The sequence below is a fragment of the Malaya genurostris genome, chromosome 1 (genome assembly GCF_030247185.1).
Source record: "Malaya genurostris strain Urasoe2022 chromosome 1, Malgen_1.1, whole genome shotgun sequence".
NCBI lineage: Eukaryota > Metazoa > Arthropoda > Insecta > Diptera > Culicidae > Malaya > Malaya genurostris.
The window spans coordinates 12,811,029-12,830,530 of record NC_080570.1 but is presented as its reverse complement, the minus strand read 5'-3'; the positions used below and the strand labels follow the sequence as shown (position 1 = coordinate 12,830,530).

General features: G+C 37.0%; 1 protein-coding gene across 2 annotated transcripts in view; it reads left to right on the top strand.

Moving 5' to 3' along the window:
• LOC131432768 (uncharacterized) overlaps positions 1-19,502 on the top strand; it is a 126,434-nt gene that overhangs the window by 18,865 nt on the left and 88,067 nt on the right. The window lies entirely within an intron of this gene.

Sequence of the window (19,502 nt, the reverse complement as noted above, 5' to 3'; positions counted from 1 at the left end):
CTTATAGCTTAAATATCATCTTAGGTAACTCGTCATTAATTATGAAATCTACTCGGAAATATTATTTGAACCAAACGATTACCTTCTATAAATTATAAAATAAGCTGTTTTTTTTTGACATTTTGTTGATAATTTCATAAACTGTTTCGAGTTTGTTTGTATCATTACATAATTTTTATTCTAATTTAGCTATTGGATGAACTCATGGACGCAGCTGGGATCAGAGCTAAGTCTTAAAAGGGGCCTTTATTAAATTGAAACTCCAATTTTCTTTATGAAATGATAAATAAGTTTCATGTATGAAAGGTCACGACAAGCAAGAATGTCTCGAACTGGGATATTGGATAGTCTACCTTGGGTACGCAAAGAATTTATTAGTTGAGATCTGACATCACGATACTCCACGCATGTCCAAACGACATGATCAATATCCCGATAACCTTCGCCACAAGCACAATGATTAGTCTCGGAGAGCCCAATTCGAAGGAGATGTGCATCTAACGTGTAGTGATTGGACATGAGTCTGGACATCACACGAATGAAATCCCTACTCACATCCAGTCCCCTGAACCATGCCTTTGTCGATATATTCGGAATAATTGAGTGCATCCACCGACCCAGATCATCTCTATCCCAAGAAGCTTGCCAGCTGGCAAGTGTTCTTTGGCGAGACGAGCTATAGAATTCGTTGAAAGCAATCGGTCGCTCATAAATTTCACCCTCAATAGCACCACGTTTGGCTAAAATATCGGCTCTTTCATTGCCAGGAATGGAGCAATGAGCCGGGACCCAGACTATAGTGATTAGATAATTATTGTTCAATATGTCGTTCAGGCACTGTTTTATTTTGCCCAGGAAAAACGGTTCAGTCTTGCCAGTCATGTTTGAGCGAATGGCTTCAATTGCACTCAGACTATCTGTGAAGAGGAAATAATGGTTTGGAGATAATGCGACGATTACACTCAAACTATAATGAACTGCTGCTAGCTCTGCTATATAAACAGATGCAGGTTCTTGAAGCCTAAATGTGGCCGAAACATTATTGTTGAACATACCAAACCCTGTCGCTTCTTCAATTCGCGATCCGTCCGTGTAAAACATTTTCTCAGAGTCAATATGCCTGAACTTACTTGAAAATATTTTTGGGATTTCCGTCGAGCGTAGGTGATCCGGGATTCCACGCACTTCGCGCTGCATGGATGTATCGAAAAATAAAGTTGAGTCAGGGACATTTAGGAGGCTGACATGGATAGGAATATATCTTGAAGGGTTGATTTCCTGTGACATATGGTTAAAATATACTGTCATGAATTTTGTTTGAGATCGAAGCTCGACTAGTCGTTCGAAATTATTAATTACCATGGGATTCAGCACCTCACATCTTATTAGCAGGCGTGATGAAAGCTCCCAAAATCGATCTTTTAATGGAAGAACTCCCGCCAGAACTTCAAGACTCATTGTATGTGTTGAATGCATGCAGCCTATGGCAATTCGCAAACAACGGTACTGAATTCGCTCAAGTTTGATAATATGAGAGTTTGCAGCGGAACGAAAACAAACGCATCCATATTCCATCACTGAAAGTATCGTTGTTTGATACAATTTTATTAGATCTTGCGGATGAGCACCCCACCAAGATCCTGTTATTGTTCGAAGAAAATTTACTCTTTGTTGGCATTTCGTTATCAGATACCTAATGTGTCCTCCCCACGTGCATTTGGAATCGAACCACACCCCGAGATATTTAAAAGTTAAAACCTGTTGGATCATTCTTCCCATCATATGGAGCTGAAGCTGCGCGGGATCATGCTTTCTTGAAAAGACGACTAACTCTGTTTTCTCCGCAGAGAATTCGATACCAAGATGAACAGCCCAAACGGACAAGTTATCTAAGGTATCTTGCAATGGTTTATGCAGATCAATAGCTTTGGGTCCAGTAACTGAAACCACGCCATCATCTGCCAATTGTCTTAGTGTACATGGGGTTACAAGACAGCTGTCAATGTCATTCACGTAAAAATTATAAAGGAGCGGACTGAGGCATGAGCCTTGCGGTAGACCCATGTAGCTATTTCTGAATGTTGTCAAATCGCCATATGAAAAATACATGCGTTTCTCTGACAAAAGGTTGTGCAAATAATTATTTATAACCGCTGGGAGTCCATGTTGGTAGAGCTTGTCTGAAAGAACATCAATGGAAACTGAATCAAATGCTCCTTTAATGTCTAAAAATACAGATGCCATTTGTTGCTTTTGAGCGAAGGCAATTTGGATGTCAGACGAAAGTAATGCAAGGCAATCATTCGTCCCTTTATTTCTACGGAAGCCAAACTGAGTATCTGACAACAAACCGTTCGTCTCGACCCAAGTGTCGAGACGTCGTAGAATAATTTTTTCGAACAATTTTCTGATGCAGGACAACATCGCAATGGGTCTATATGAGTTGTGATTGGAAGCTGGTTTCCCCGGCTTTTGAATGGCGATAACTTTCACTTGTCTCCAGTCAGGTGGAACAATATTTTGCTCAAGAAACTTGTTGAACAATTCCAACAAACGTCTTTTTGCGAGGTCGGGCAGATTCTTCACCAAGTTGAATTTAATTCTGCCCAACCCAGGAGCGTTATTGTTACAAGACAAGAGTGCTATAGAAAATTCCATCATTGAAAATGGGTTATTAATAAAACCATTATTTGGAGGAGATTCCCTTATAATGCTCTGCGTAGGAACAGAATCTGGGCAAACTTTCCTAGCAAAGTCAAATATCCATCGGTTCGAGTATTCATCACTCTCATTGCCCACGTTACGATTCCTCATTCGTCTGGCCGTATTCCAAAGAGTGCTCATTGAGGTTTCTCTTGACAAACCTTCGACAAAATGTCTCCAATAGCTACATTTTTTGGCTCGAAGTATGCTCTTGTACTTGGTTTCTAAAGCCATAAGTTTTTCAAAATTCTGAGGAGTTCCTCCTCCCCGTTTTAGAAACGTCTTGAAAGCATTTTGTTTTGCGAGTTTAGCCTCTGAGCACTCTTTGTCCCACCAGGGGTTGGGAGGCCTTCTGTTAGTCGTTGGCCCAGGAAAGCGTTTAGTTTGGGATTGTTCTGCTGCCTCCAGAATCGAACAAATGAGGAAGTCATATTCTTCAAGTGGAGGGAGCTCTTCCATTGAATTCAAAATACTAGAGATACTACTTTGGTATTTAACCCAGTCGATATTTTTTGTCAAATCATATGGAATACTAGCTGAAGTAGCAATGCAATTGCTATTGCTAATTGAGATGATGATTGGTAAATGATCGCTACCGTGTAAATCAGGCAATATTTTCCGGTGCAATCTAGTCGAATTGATGTTGAGCAAAGAGATAGATCTAATGCACTTGGGCGTGCAGGAGGTCTTGGGATCCGTGTCATGCTACCCATATTTAATACCGTCATGCTAAAATTGTCACAAATGTTTTGTATTAAAGATGATCTGCTATCATTGTAAACGGAACCCCACATCATTCCGTGCGAATTTAAATCCCCCAGAATCAATCGTGGAGCAGGAAGGGCTTCAACCATTTCATTAAGCTGTCGCTGTCCAACTTGTGCTTTTGGAGGAATATAAACCGAAGCTATGCAAATATCTTTGCCTTTAATGTTTATTTGGCAAGCAATAACTTCTATACTAGAAGTTGAAGGGATGTTTAATCTATAAAAGGAATAGCATTTCTTAATTCCCAAAAGCACTCCACCATACGGAGAGTCTCTATCGAGACGTATAATGTTAAAATCATTAAAATTTAAAGCTATGTTTGAAGTAAGCCATGTTTTGCATAAAGCAAATACATCACATTTTTGGCTATGCAATAAAATTTTAAATGAATCAAGTTTTGGCATGATACTTCGACAATTCCACTGCAGGACAGTGATTGTATCATTTGCGGCGGGTGATAAATTATCCATCAAAAGATACAAAACCTGAGACAATTGGCCATTGAGCTGATAACTGCTTCAAAAAATTTCTAGCTATTGGAAGGAATGCCATTATGAGGGTCTTTAAGGGTTCAGATATATTGAATGCTGAGAAAATCCATTCAACAATTTCCGAAAACTTCAGTAATCCTGTTGGTGGCTGTGAAATAGAGCCCACAGGATTATTACCTTTTTCTGTGCTAGATCCTGGATTGGTTTGTGAATTTGACAAACCAGGAGGCACAGTCTTTGGTTTTGACTTTTTTTGTTTAACACGGGGATCTTTTTTTGAAGATGAAATTTTAGGTGTCTTTTTTGGTAATTTGGAAGAAGACTTCTTTCTCTTAACTGACCCTTGGGTAGTGATAAACGAATTACCTTCACTATTTTCGTCAGAGTCAGAGTCCTCTGGTTCCTCTAGATTTGAAAACCCGTTTTCGGTTTCCAAAGGGGGGACATCAATGACCGTTTTAAGCATTTCTGCATATGTGCGCTTAGACCGTGCTTTTAAAGAAAGCTTAATTTTGTCTTTGTGTACTTTAAATGCAGTGCATACTGAAATATCCTCATGAGGACTTTCTCCACAATAAATACATTTTTCAATATCCTTGTTGCAATCATTATCTTTATGAGGCCCTTCACACTTAATACATTTTGGTTTATTACTACAGTAAGTAGCTGTGTGGTCGAATTTTTTGCAGTTCGTGCAATTCATTACATTTGGAACAAAAAGCCGAACAGGGAGGCGAATTTTATCGACATAGACATGGGACGGCAACGCAGACCCGGCAAATGTCACTCGAAACGAGTCTGATGGGCGATAAACTTTTTTTTCCTCTTCATGAACTACTGAGTACAGTTGTTTGCACTCCAGTATTTTCACACCCTCAAGCATAGAGTTCTTGAAACGACCAACACCATGCTTGAGTAAATCATCTACCGAAAGACTCGCTTCGGTAACAACACCATCAATTTCGACATCTTTGGAGGGTATGTAAACTTTATACTCTTTATTGAAATGTTCCGAAGAGACAATATCATTCGCGTGTTTCAAATTATTTACCACAACACGAATTTTATCGTTATTTACTTTTATGATCTCTTTGATTGAAGAGTATCGTGATGTCAAACCTTTATTAATTTGTAAAATGTTTAATGGCTTTGATATACGTCTAAAAAAGACTATCCAAGGCCCAGAAGAGCTCTCCTGATATTTTTTCGTTCGTGGGGGTATCGGATTCATGCTAGGATTTACGTCCATGGATTCATCCATCACATTAAAATTTTTAATCAAACTTTAAATAAAAAATGAAACCAACACTACACAGTACTCAATCAAAAGGAAAAGAAAAAACTTCTTCCTTGAAATTGTTGTCTATCTCCGTTGCACTGCCGTGTAGATTCTCGTTGCTCTAGATGTTCTTGTTGGCTGCTGATTGTTGGATGTGATGCTACTGCTACCTGACATCCAGCACCACACGATTTCCGATTCTCTTTTGTCTTCGCCAGCTGTAACCAGCGCAGGTCACCGGTGTATACCTGCGTGTTGTATGGCAGTGGAAAGACCGAGTTGTCTTGTCTCCTTCTTCCTTGTGCTCCGCACCGATATGCTTCTGCACCGAAGTGCCTTCGCACCGGTGTGCCTTTGCACTCTCCTGCTTCTATGTGCCTTTGCACTCTCCTTCTACGATGTGCCTTTGCACTCTCCTGCTCAGCACTTGTGGCTGTATATTGAGGCCTGGGTAGAGCTTGGGAAACGCCTTTTGTTGTTTCCTTCACCAGTTTGGCCCAGCACTAGGGCTCTCTTATGCAGCACGACTATACGTTTTAACGGCTGCTGCCAACAGGTCTCTACCTGTAGTTCAACCGTTGTCGTATTTAACGCGTGTGAACTAACCAGCGTTGTTAAACTGTACGCTTCTATACACAACCTTCTCGGTTGAACGGCTATTACTGAATGAGGTTTCTCAGAATTGATGATTACAAAGATGTTAAACGGTTGTAGCTGTCTGTTTTTTTTGTTCGATTCTGTGGAAAATTGTAAACTGCTACCGATTCTGGGATAACCATTAGTCATCTCTCGTAAATTCAAGAGAAGCTAGGTTAAAACTTCTATGACTTGTTGCATGACAATGTCCTTAAGTTCCAAGAACCGACTACACCTAAATCGATAGCAAAACCATCAAACTGCCCCCCTCGGGCAGAGCCAGTGACAGTGGCGCCAGGAATCCTACCATCACTTCCTTGTCGAGCTTCACCTTTACTTCCGTTTTTTTCGATCCGTGCGCCAAGCGGAGAAAGCAAAGAAAGAAGGAAAAAACGATAACCCTCGATTATATTGACGATGGGAGGCTCGTTCTGAAAACGAAAACAACACTCTTTGTGTGATATCTTAATGGGAAAACTTTCAACCGACCGAGTCACCAAATTTTTTTCTCATATTCCATCCAACGGGTGCGGGCCTCTGATGGTCCGAATGCTAATGCAGCTTCCCAAACCAGCTGTGTTCAACAGCAAAGGGACAGGCGACTCACGGAACCATTGCATACATTTCCTCTGTGGGGTATTTTTTATTCTTATTGCTTTGTAAAAGAAATGGAATCGTTGAGCGTTAAAAAAATCAATCGTTACAGAAAAAGTTTTTTTCTTTTGTGGTAAGAGAACTTTCGATAAAAGTTTGCTTACGATAGTGCTTTCATCGAACTGATCTCAAGAAAAGTTTGAAACCATGGTACTTCTTTTGCAGCTGTGGATATTCGATCCGGGTTTTCTGAGAGTATCACATTTAAATGTTTTCCGAAGGTCAAAATCTTTCGCTATCGGCACTTCTCTGTGGACTGGATTCAATCGGCTAGCGTTTCAGTTTGAATCGAAGCGAGGAAACAAATACTGAAAAAAATATTTGAAAGAAAAAATCAAACAAAGACATTAACCGAATCCGCAGCTTTAAACATTCCGCTTCCTGCTAGAATTATACCATAATAGAAAAGAACCTCAGATATTCTTCCTTGTAAAATTTCGAGTTGCTGGGCTAATTTGTTAAAAAACTCTCACCGTTTTTTTTTTTTCTATCCGCAGCTACCAATCGCTTGCCAAATAAGGAAATTTTCTACATAACTTTTCTGCGAAACCGCTTCAACAATGGACAGCTCGTAGTAAATCTCTATGAATATAGCTCCCTTAATTAGTTACATTTTTTTTTGTTAATTTCTTCAATTACAAACCCAGTGGGTAATTTGTTACTAACTAGTTACGGTGGCTTAGAATTTGTTGTACATTTTTTTTTCGAGTAACTGAAATCCGCAACTTTATGCCATACTAGAACATAGGCTCAGGCACTCTTCCGTATACAGCTTCGAGTTGGTAGGCTGATTTGTTAAAAAGCTTTCACCCTTTTTGTTTTTCCGCTTTTCCTCGAAACCGCTTTAACAATAGGCTTTACGTAGTACCTCTCTATAAATATAACTTCCTTAACTAGTTACTTTTTTTTTATTTCTTCAAGTACAAAACCCAGTGGATAATTTGTTGTTCAATTTTTTTCAAGTAGTTTGTTTTCAACTTGTTACTTATTAGTTACGGTGGCCTTGAAAAAATAATCGAGCAATTTTTTTCATATTTATTTCTCACTTTATTTTTGTATTTCTTCAATTACTAAACCCAACAGTTAATTTGTTGCTAAATAGTTACGGTGTATTTTCGAGTGTTTGGTTTTAAACTTATTGCTCATTGCGTACTTTTTCAAGTACGAATTTCAGTGGATAATTTGTTGCTACTTAGTTACGATGGTTTTGAATTCGTTGCTCAATATTTTGTTCAAGGAATTGGTTTTTTCAAGTACTTCGCTAAATTTAAATGAAGTTAACGAATCACTTCTTCAAAATCAACTTGAAAATAAATCAAAACCTTGTGGATTGTTAAGAAGTTTCTAATTATCTACGATGGTTTTGAATTTGTTGCTCAATTATTTTCAAGTAATTTGTTTTAAACTTATTCATTTTTTATTTCTTCAAACACAAAAACCAGTGGATAATTCGTTGGTTATAAGTTGCAGTGGTTTTTAATTTGTTGCTCACTTCTTTTCCAGTGACTGATTTTAAACTTGTTACTCATTATTTTTCATTTTTTTCAAGTACAAAACCCAGCGGATAATTTGTTGCTTATTAGTTACAGTTGTTTTGAATTTGTTGTTCTTGTTTTTCGATTAATTTGTTCTTAAACTTGTTTCTCATTTATTTTCTTATTTCTTCAAGTACAAAATCCAGTGGATAATTTGTTGCTAATTAGTAGCTAATAGTTACGGTGGTTTAGAATTTGTTGCTCAATTTTTTTCGAGTAATTGATTTCAAACTTGTTGCTCATTTATTTTTTTATTCCTGCAAGTACTAAACCTATCAAATAAATTGTTTGCTAATTAGTTGCTAATAAGTTACGGTTGTTTTTCCGTTGCTGCTCAATTTATTTTAAATTTGTTGTCCGTTTTTTATTCCTTCAAGTAAAAAATCCAGTGGATAATTTGTTACTAATTAGTTACGGTGGTATTAAAATTGTTGCTCAATTTTGTTCGAGTAATTTGTTCTTAAACATGTTTCTCATTCATTTTCTTATTTCTTTAAGTACAAAATCCAGTGGATAGTTTATTGCTTATTAGTAGCTAATTAGTTACGATGGTATAAAATTTTTTGCTCAATTTTTTTCGAGTAATTGGTTTTAAACTTGCTACTCATTTATTTTTTTATTCCTGCTCGTACTGAACCTAGCGAATAAATTGTTTGCTGATTAGTTGCTAATAAGTTACGGTTATTTTTTAATTTATTTTAAACTTGTTGGCCGTTTTTTTATTCCTTCAAGTAAAAAATCCAGTAGAGAAATTGTTGCTAATTGGTTACGGTGGCTTTAATTTTGTCGCTCAATTTTTTTCGAGTAATTTGTTTCAGATTCAAAACCGAGTGCATAATTAGTTGCTATTAGTTACGCTGATTTGGAAAATTTTTCAAGTAATTTGTTTTAAACTTGTTGCTCATTTTTTCCATCAAGTACAAAAACCAGTAGATGATTTGTTACTAATTAGTAGCTAATTAGTTACGGTGGTTTAGAATTTTTTGCTCAATTTTTTTTTCGAGTAATTGGCTTTAAACTTGTTGCTCATTTTTATTTCTTCAAGTATAAAATCCAGTTTATAATTTGTTCATAATTAGTTATTAATTAGCTACGGCGGTTTCGTCATGTATACAATCTTGTGGATAATGTGTTGCTAATTAGTTAAGATAATTTTTAAATTGTTGCTCAATTTATATCGATTAATTTGTTTTGAACTTGTTGCTCATTTATTTATCTCCTCAAGTACAAAACTCAGTGGATAATATGTTGCTAATAAGTTACGGTGGTTTAGAATTTGTTGCTCAATTTTTTTCGAGTAATTGGCTTTGAACTTGTTGGCCGTTTTTTTATTCCTTCAAGTAAAAAATCCAGTAGATAAATTGTTGCTAATTGGTTACGGTGGCTTTAATTTTGTCTCTCAATTTTTTTCGAGTAATTTGTTTCAGGTACAAAACCGAGTGCATAATTAGTTGCTAATTAGTTACGGTGGTTTGGATTTTTTTCTAGTAATTTGTTTTAAACTTATTGCTCATTTTTTCCATCAAGTACAAAAACCAGTGGATAATTTGTTACTAATTAATAACTAAATAGTTACGGTGGTCTAGAATTTGTTGCTCAATTTTTTTCGAGTAATTGGCCTCAAACTTGTTGCTCATTTTTTATTTCTTCAAGTATAAAATCCAGCTGATAATTTGTTGATAATTAGTTACTAATTAGCTACGGCGGTTTCATCATGTATAAAATCTAGTGGATAATGTGTTGCTAATTAGTAGCTAATTAGTTACGGTGGTTTAGAATTTGTTGCTCAATTTTTTTCGAGTAATTGGCTTTAAACTTGTTGCTCATTTTCTATTTTTTCAAGTACAAAATCCAGTGGGCAATTTGCTGCTAAGTAGTTACTATGGTTCCAAACTTGTTGCTCAATTTTCAAGTGTAAAACTCAGTGTATGATTTTTTGCTAATTAATTACAGTGGTTTACTACTTGTTGCTAATTTTTTTTCGAGTCATTGGTTTTAAACTTGTTGCTCATTTATTTTTTCATTGTTTCAAGTACAAAACTCAGTGTATAATTCGTTACTAATTAGTAGCTAATCAGTTACGGTGGTTTAGAATTTGTTGCTCAGATTAAAAAATCGATTAAGATTTTTTTATTTTCTCATGTACGAAATCCAGTGGATAATTAGTTGCTAAATAATTACGGTGGTTGCTCAATTTTGTTCGAATAGTTGGGTTTAAACTTGTTTATTTATTTTTTTATTTCTTCAAGTTCAAAATCCAGTGTATAAATTGTTGTTAATTTGTTACTAATTAGTTACCGTGGTTTTTAAGTTGTTCAATTTTTTTCGAGTTATTGTTTCTAAACTAGTCGCTCATGTATTCTTTTATTTCATCAAGTACACAATCCAGTGGATAATTTGTTGCAAATTAGTTACGATGGTTTTAAAATTGTGGCTCTTTTTTTCGAGTAATTCGTTTTAAACTTGTTGCTTATTTTTCATTTCTCCAAGTACAAAATCCAATGGATGATTTGTTGCTAATTAGTTACGGTGGCAGTGAATAATTTGATGCTAATTAGTTACGGTGATATGCTCATTTTGTCGAGTAGTTTGTTCTAAACTTGTTGCTTATTAATTTTTTAATTCTTCACTTACAAAACCCAGTGAATAATGTGTAAATAATTAACCGTGGTTTTTAAATTGTTGTTCAATTTTTTTCGAGTAATTGTTTCTAAGCGCTCATTTATTTTCTATTTCTTCAAGTACAAAATTCAGTGAATAATTTGTTGGTAATTAGTTGCCAATTATTTATGGTGGTTTTGAGTTTGATGCTCAATTTTTTTCGACTAATTTGTTTTAAACTTGTTGCTTGTTTATTTTTTTTTTCAAGTACAAAATACAATGGATTGTTGCGAATTAGTTGCTAGTTAGTTGCAAATTTATTACGGTGGATTTTAAATTGTTACTAAATTTTTTTCGAGTAATTGTAAAGTAACCCAATGGATAATTTGTTGCTAATTAGTTACGGTGGTTTAGAATGTGGTTTGGTTATAATTCACAAATTTCTGTTCAAATGAGACCGCCTTTTAAATTGTGTTTCATCACAATTTAATTTCACAAAGGCGAAGTAATTAGTAATTTAGTAATTTTGAGTAATTTTTCGCAAGTTTTCATTTCGCATATTTTCATTCAACAGTCGTTTTCCAGTCTGTCTTTCGTTTTTTTGCGACTGTACAACATACCGACCAAATCATTGGAGTATCGGTGTTTCCTTTAATTGTAATGTTTCACTGTATGTACGAAAAAAATTCGTTGAAGCGGAGCTTAGCCTGTTTTTCATCGTTATTTTTCCACCGAAAAATAGTATAATTCACTTTAAATTTTCCAGAACCTTCATTTGATACCACAACCCAACGAAATAAAAAATACTCGCTTTCGTAAATTTCACACGCAACACAACATCATCGTGAAATGGTTCCACTAAGCATCTGTCGTTGAACTCCATTCCGGACTATGAACTGAAACTATATTTGTTCCGTTTTGCTTTTGCTTCGCGTGCAAAATCCGTCTCGTGTTTGTTTCCACGGTCACCTAGGAACAGGAGAGAGAGAGAGAGAGAAAAAAACAAACAAACAAACTCACAAATCATATCGCAGTAGACCACTTCTTGCCACTGCAGGATCTAAACCGAATGTGATCCCAATCGGCGTTGCGGAACTTTGCGTGTGTTGCGTTGCGTTGCGTTAGAAACCGAACCTTGGCTTGCTATTCTTTCGTATGTATGTCAGATTCCAAAGTTCCGAAAGGTCTGCTGCTCGACGCTTCTCGTGCAATATGCGTTTAGAGGAAATGGACGAGGATGCAGATGTGCATAGTCTCGACTAACTTTCATAGCCTGCTTCACATTTGCCCTGCGAGTCTGTTTGTGTGTTTGAGGTCTCATACACATACGCCCTCCGTGCTTGATAGTAACACAAATTCTGCTTCGTGCGTAGGTTTTTTTATTCGGGTTTTTTTCTTCGTTTCTTCCCTGCTCTCTCGTTCCCCACTGCATCATCATCATCATCGTCATCCGAGACTGCCACGAGGTTCTGTAATGCATCATATTTTTTTCCTCCGACTCAAAACAAATCGTTTAGTGTTACCAACGTACATATAAATAACACATTCGAAGTTAGACGGAATTAAAATGACGACAGATTGTGTGGGTTAATGATGGAAAAAAGGGTTAAACTTTTTTTTTGTGTTTTTTTAAGTAAGAGCGCTGCACCGGATGGGAAGCCGAGTATGGCCGAGAGTAGAATTTCAAAGCAGAGTTGTTTGGGGCAATATTTATCCGGGAAACAGTCGAATCAATTTCAGTGGAATGCGAAGAGAGTGTGGTTTCGGAGAATTTGATAAACAAAACATTTCGATTTGTTTAACAAGTTTTCAACGTTTGTTTGGACGAATCGTAATAAAGTTGTCATTCGAGCACATTTTCACGATCGTTTACGGTTGTTGTAGGACTGTAGAATGTTCTGCTTCTGATTGTTATTTAGGGGTAGTCACAATTTGTTTCTGTAAATTGTTTGAAATGCAAAATGTGAGTGCTAAATTTTAGCTCGATTTTTTTTTTGTTGAATGCAACAAAAAAAAAAGATTAGTCAATTTTTTTACGTTTCGTCGTCGCACATCAGTGCATTTGTAGTTTGTAGTTTAGGGGGTTTATAAATTTTACAACAGCGACACCATTCTGCATTCTCGGAATAATGCAGAACGATTCGCAATATGTTTGAGCAGAAGTAAATTCGGCACCCAAAGAAACTATTTAGGGTCAATACATAAGAGATCCATTCACTCCAGGAAAAACGATGAACCCCTCTGACTATAACAGCTCCTTATCACATTGGGTGAGAAACGAAAAAAAAAATTATTTGATTGTAGCCCTGGATACACAACCTAAATCACGTATGGAAAACCAAAAACCCGGATACGTAGTTGCGTCAATGTGGGACAGTTACATTACATGAAGTACCGTAATCGCATTCTTTCAAATCACACGAATAATATTCTGCTCGCTTTGATCAAAATATTGCAATGATACTTGGAAAAATGCAGTAGATATTTTGACATTTTCAGATTCAAATCTGGTAAAAATGCTTTTGTCTGAGTGCAAGTTTACGAGCATCGCCAACAGCCCATTCATTTCCAGTAATTCCAAAATGGTTGAAGTAAACAGTATTTGGAATGCAGAGGTCTTTGATTTTATCAGAGCAGACTAGATTCGACCGAGATTCATTCGAGCTGAGTGCCTTTAAAGCTTACCACAGATTATCTGCTGAAGTGTCGAATGTACCCCAAGAATCAGAACAAATTGGCTTAAATGGCACGTTCCCCTTGATATTTGGAGATGAAAGAATCCACCAAGTGAATTTGACTGCTCTAGTCTCATTTCACGACAGTAGACACCAGTCGTCATAAAAAGGAACGGTTACGGTCGGATCAGGGCAATTTCGTCGGAAGCCGAAAGGGTTATTTCACCGAATCCTGAAATCGCCTTAATATCGTAATTGGAATTGATTTAAAACAAAGACAAATGAAAGATGATAGCGTTAACGCCTGTTTTGTAGACCTACAATTGTACTTCTTGAATAAAGATTGATTCATGAACCTCAGAACAGAGTTCCCAAGAAAACTTGTTGACTGTTAGCTACTAAGTATCAAAGCAATTGCACAGGTGTATCTACCGACGTGTTGATGATACGGAGGCGTGTTTGGTCATGTTTACAAGTAATAAATCGAATTTTGTGCGACGATATGTCACAATGGATGAAACATGGATCCATCACTTCATCTGAGTGGATCGCAGCCGGTGAACCACGTCCAAAGTAAGCTTTTGTACCCGAACCCGGCGGGTAGTGGTCGAATTCGTTTTTTAATTTTTTGTCAATGATCTTCATTTTTATCGTGAATAAGACTTACTTTACAAGGCCTTTTCAATCCTATGAGATAGTGAAAAGTTTTTGATCGTTGTACCTAACGTATCAACATAATTTTTGATACATGTCTAACGTTTTCAGTCGTATGACATAATCACAAATAATTTGAAATATAAGTTTTCTAAAATGTTTGGTATCAACGATTATTAGTGAATGACACCTTTCTCGTACCTGGGTAGGTATAAAAGATTATCTGATAAAATAAGTAATAGTTTAACACTTGATATATTTCGATCATTCTAGCCTGCGTATTTGACTGAGCAGGAACTGAAGCAAGTGCATCATCCCCCTTGGTTCAGGTTCAGAGCTCAGTTCCAGTTCTAGTATCAAGAATTCAGTTCAAGTTTGAATCAATTGCGGTACGTTTGCAGAGTCAGTTTCGTTTCCAACAAGAGCGATTGCGTCATTCTGCTGCTGGTCGTTTGCATTGGAGCAAAATGGGAAACATTATACAAAATCAACCCTTCTAATTGATGCATCAGTCATTCTTGCCTACGTAGTTGACTCGTTCAGTCCAGATCAGAATCCAATTCTAAGGTTTATTTCTGAAATTCACCTGATATTTTTTCATTCCCAAAACACAGATCTAAAAGTTGGTTCCTCGCCCAGAATCCAAGGCCAGAATCAAGTACCATAATTCTCGAATTTCAGAACTTGATTCTAAGCCGGAATTTTGAAACAGAATTCTGGATCTGAGATAAGAATTGATTCGTGACCTGGACATTGGATCTGAATTTTGAAACTGAATTCTGGAACTGAAATAGTGGTTCGGATTAAAATTCAGTTCAGAAATTCCAGGCCGGATTTCAGAATTAGAATATAGTTTCAGAATTTAGGTTCTTCAGATCAAAAATCCAGGAACATCCAAAATTAAGTTGTGTTTTATTAATTGAGTTCTACACTGCATTCCAGCGTCCAGGTTCGGAGTTCTAGATCAGAATGCAAGTCTAGAATTTAGTCACTAGTTTGTCACATGAGCGTTTAGTAGAATGATTTCACTGGAATAATTATGTATAGTAGAATTGAATGGTGTTAGAATATTATTCTAATAGAATTTGATTCCAAAATTGATTTGGTTGTTCAACGGTTTTCAAAGTTTAGCTCTACAATTCTAGAAATGTAACTAAACTTAGGAACTAGATTCGGAAGATCTTTGAACTAAAGTCTGGATCTTCTGAGCTGAATTTGTAACCGAAATCCTAGATCGGAATTCTGTAACTAAAATTCAGCTGCGGATCAGAATCCAGGTCCAGAGCTCAGTGCTAGGATTCAGGTTCAGAATTCAGAGCCGAAAAAGAATCCTGGTCTCGAATTCAGTTCCACAACACAGGTTCAGTGATCAGTTTAACTGTTCAGAATTCAGTTCAAGTTCAGAATTTAATTGCCCAATCTAGCATCGAAATTGAGTTTCAGAATTCAATTCTAGCAATCGGATAAAAAATTCGGTTCCTGAATTTCAGTTAAAGAATTCAGAATCTCTAACGTCAAAGAAACTGAACGATCCATTTTATTCGTATTCACGTCATCCAGTTATGTATCTGACATTACCCACCCGCCTTTTTTTATCGGGAACGGGTCGGGTTCAGGTTTGGATGAAATATTAATCTCGGGTTCGGGTCGGGTACGGGTGAAAGTCAGATCAGGTTCGAGTTTGAAAAACTGCTTACCCGACCATCGCTAATCCAGAGACGCAACAGTCAGCTGGGAAGGTTACGGCTTCAGTATTTTGGAATGCACATAGTATAATCTTCGTTGACTGTCTTGAGAGGGACAAACACAATCAGTAGCGAATACCACACAGAAAATGACACACAAGGTTAAATTAAACGAATTACACTTCGAATCGCCTCCTCATCCACAGTATAGTCCAGATCTGGCCCCTAGTGACTATTGGCTTTTTGCTGAGCTCAAGAAAATGCTCGCCGGAGAGAAATTCAACTTAATTGATGTAGCAAATTGCACTTGTGATGTGTTAATTAGCACTATATAATCCAGTGTTAGTAAATTGGTTCCAAATATTTCTTTGAGCTTGCTTGACGCTTTGATACGTCTTCTGAAAAACAAAGGAGGTTGATATCAAAAGGTAGTGGTTTTACAAATATTCCAGAAAATTTGGCCATCAGAAAGCTCTTTTCACCGCGTTCACTCGCAGTCGATCGAAAACAACAACGTGTTGATGATTCAAAGTTGTGTTTAGCCATGTTTGCAAGTAATAAATAAAATTTTGTGCGTCAATATGTGACAATGGATGAATCATGGATCCACCACTTCACTCCGGAATCAAAACGATCATCATCTGAGTGTATTACAGCCGGTGGACCACGTCCAAAGACGCTACAGTGAGCTGGGAAGGTTATGGCTTCAGTATTTCGGGATTCATCGACTGTCTTGAGAGAACAAAAAAAAAACAATCAGTAGCGAATACAACACAGAAAATGTTCACGCTCCGACTACAAAGTCGATGGCAACGAATGTTAAATTACACCTCGAATCGCCTACTCATCCACCGTATAGTCCAGTTCTGGCCCCCAGTAACTATTGGCACTGGTGATGTACGCCGATAAGAAATTTTACGCAATTGCTGAAGCAAATTGCTTCTATTAGCACGGTATCGAGAAGTTAGAGAAGCGTTTGAATGATTGTTTTGTTCTTGATGGATTTTTTGACAAAAATTGCGTTGTTCTTAATTAGTCACACGACTTTTTGAGTGATGTGTTAATTAGCACGATATAATCCAGTGTTAGTAAATTGATTCCAAATATTTCTTTGACTAATTGGTCTTCTAAATACGAAATTGTGTTCGACTAATTTTCTTGCACAAGCCACTTTCACTTTCCTCTAAACTGTAGACACTAGAATCCTCCTCTTCGAATTGCTCAACCCCGAATAGAAGTGGAAATCTACCAAATCTGGTATGATTATTAAATTTCTAGTCATCAGCAAATACTTGAAACCGTTCAGAAGAAAGAGAAAAAACAGCAGCTTTTTATAGAACCCCTCTTGGTACACTTTGAACCCACTTCTATGGTTATGATGGAAATCAAGCCGTCCACCGGACCGGAGAATTCCATCCGAGTGCGAGTGGCACCTTAAATGTACTCTTCAAACGGCACTGGAAAATGCTACCCCGAACAGCTCGTGTAGTCGTTTATCATAATCAATTCTCTCTGATGGACGTTGATCGGTGGCCAGTGACCAGTGTTAATTAGGCCGGTGTGTGTGTGAAGCAACACCGTCCAGCGAATGAAACAAACAGGTGAAGGAAAAAAAAACTTTAAATCTAGGTCTCTAGAAGAGTCTCACTTTAAGTCACAGCAAACAAAGTTGCTAATTGCTATGACAATATGTTGCGATTTTCTTCTCTCTAGCAGCTTCACGAAACTGTCCTTGAAATCCTTCGGTTCGTTCCTGCCATCGTCATAATCACTCCGTCCTCCCTCATCACGAACAAAAAGCTCAGCACAGTTTCCCACTGCGAAGGGATGAAAAGATAAAACTTTCACTAAAGACCAACGCCTTTGGCTTTTTATCAACCTCGTTCGTGCTGAATAGTCCATAAATTGACCTCTCCGTCGAAACGTGACCGGGTTAAGTTAAGCACATGTTTTCAACTGAGAGAAAAAAAACCGACATCCACGATAATCTATCTAGTTAATATTAAGCATGACTGAACTGCATCAGTTATTACTTTTTTTCAATTTTAACTTTTCCTCGCCTGTGCAGCTGACAAACTTCCTCTTGTCAGTGTGTAACATAATTCACACATAAACTGCACTTTAATTAGATTTGCGGCACCCGAAGCTAAATTATCCAGCACGCATCACTCGAACTTTACTGCTTTGAGGATGGACACGAAAAAATAAGGTCCTGAGAAATTCGTCCAATTCCCAAAATATGTAATCTAGTTAAGTAATAGAAACGTTAAAAATATCAGATTTGGCAGGAAATTTGTGTCTGAAGCAATCATAGAATAACTATTAAACAGATTTTCTCGTGTTCCAGTGTGAATGATTTCGCAACCGGATGCATTGTGACACCGATCGTTACGGCATGGGCGCATCTCTACCACACAGACAAACGGATCGGACATTTTTGCAACCTTCTACCGACGTAATATTACTATTTGAGTAATATAAAGAAGATTGTATAAAGCTAACACCTTCCCTTTTCTGGCTTGTGAAAACAACCACAGCATGCATTCATCGAGCTTCACGTTCGGAAGCATCCGCATAAACAATGAAACATTTATGGGCCTTATTTACATACTACGTGGGAAAGCAAACGAGACGCTAAACGAAATCAATCGACGTACGGAGGGTAATAAACGAACAACACCAATCATGGCTCCATGTTCTAGACATGTGAGAATCATGTTTTTATTTATTCTTGTGTAGAAAGTCCATGAATCGAATCTTGAGTCTTGAATCTTGAAAACAGACTTAAACATTACCTGACGAAAAAATTATTCCAATTTTTTTTTCAAATCCACACATTTCATCTTTCGGAAGTCGGTTGCCTAAACATCAAAAGGTAAAAAAAGTCTCGAGAACATTTTTTTCTACATTTAACAACAGACTGAAACATTCTCCAAGCATGAAATCTTTTAATTTTTTCAAATCCACACAATCCACAGTCCCAGTTTAAAAAAATCGTTATGACGTTTCCGAAAATTTTAAGGTATTTTGTGTAAAAAAATTACGATTTCGGAAATTTTATGCACCTAAACACGCTCCCTCCCTCTCTTCCCCTTTAGGGTTTTTTTTTCAAGATCGAAAATTTTCAAACTTCAACCAACGGGCAGCACCACTTATCCATATCGGATTTAGCTCAAATTTTTCATAGGGACTTTTATTGAGGTGCTTAAACTTTTGAGCACTACGAAATAAGAGATGATCCCAAAATATTGACACCTTAAGACCAGTGCACATGGAGGATCAAGCCTTAAATGTAAGTGTGCATGATCTTCGTCTAGCCACTACCGATGAATTCATCCGAAGAGCCATGTTGCAGTAAGAAGAGATTCTTACCATCGAAATAGAAAAGTGAAAAAATTGTTCCGCGGCATCCTCAATGACGTATGTTTGCTACGCATTCACTCATAGAAAGCTATACCATCTTATGTGACTTTCGGTTAGAACAAGAACACAAGAATTCCATGTAAATCACTTGTCACTTACGACCATCAGCAGGCTACAATATCGACATTGTTAGAAAGTTGCGCACTACGGTAAGCTTTGCGAGAAGCTAGATAAGGAGTCATTTACACTCAAGGACAACGTAATACTTCCCCTACCCCGACCCCAAACATTTCTATCATTTACTACCAATATAGAAAGAGGTACCTAACCAAACTTACATTCAAATGAAAGGTATCTGGATTCCATACAAATCCGAGTGATTTAGAAATTGCGATTTTATTGGTGTGCAATTTCCTTGAAAATTGTTCAAAAGTTCTCTAGTTTGTAGATTTGGTTGT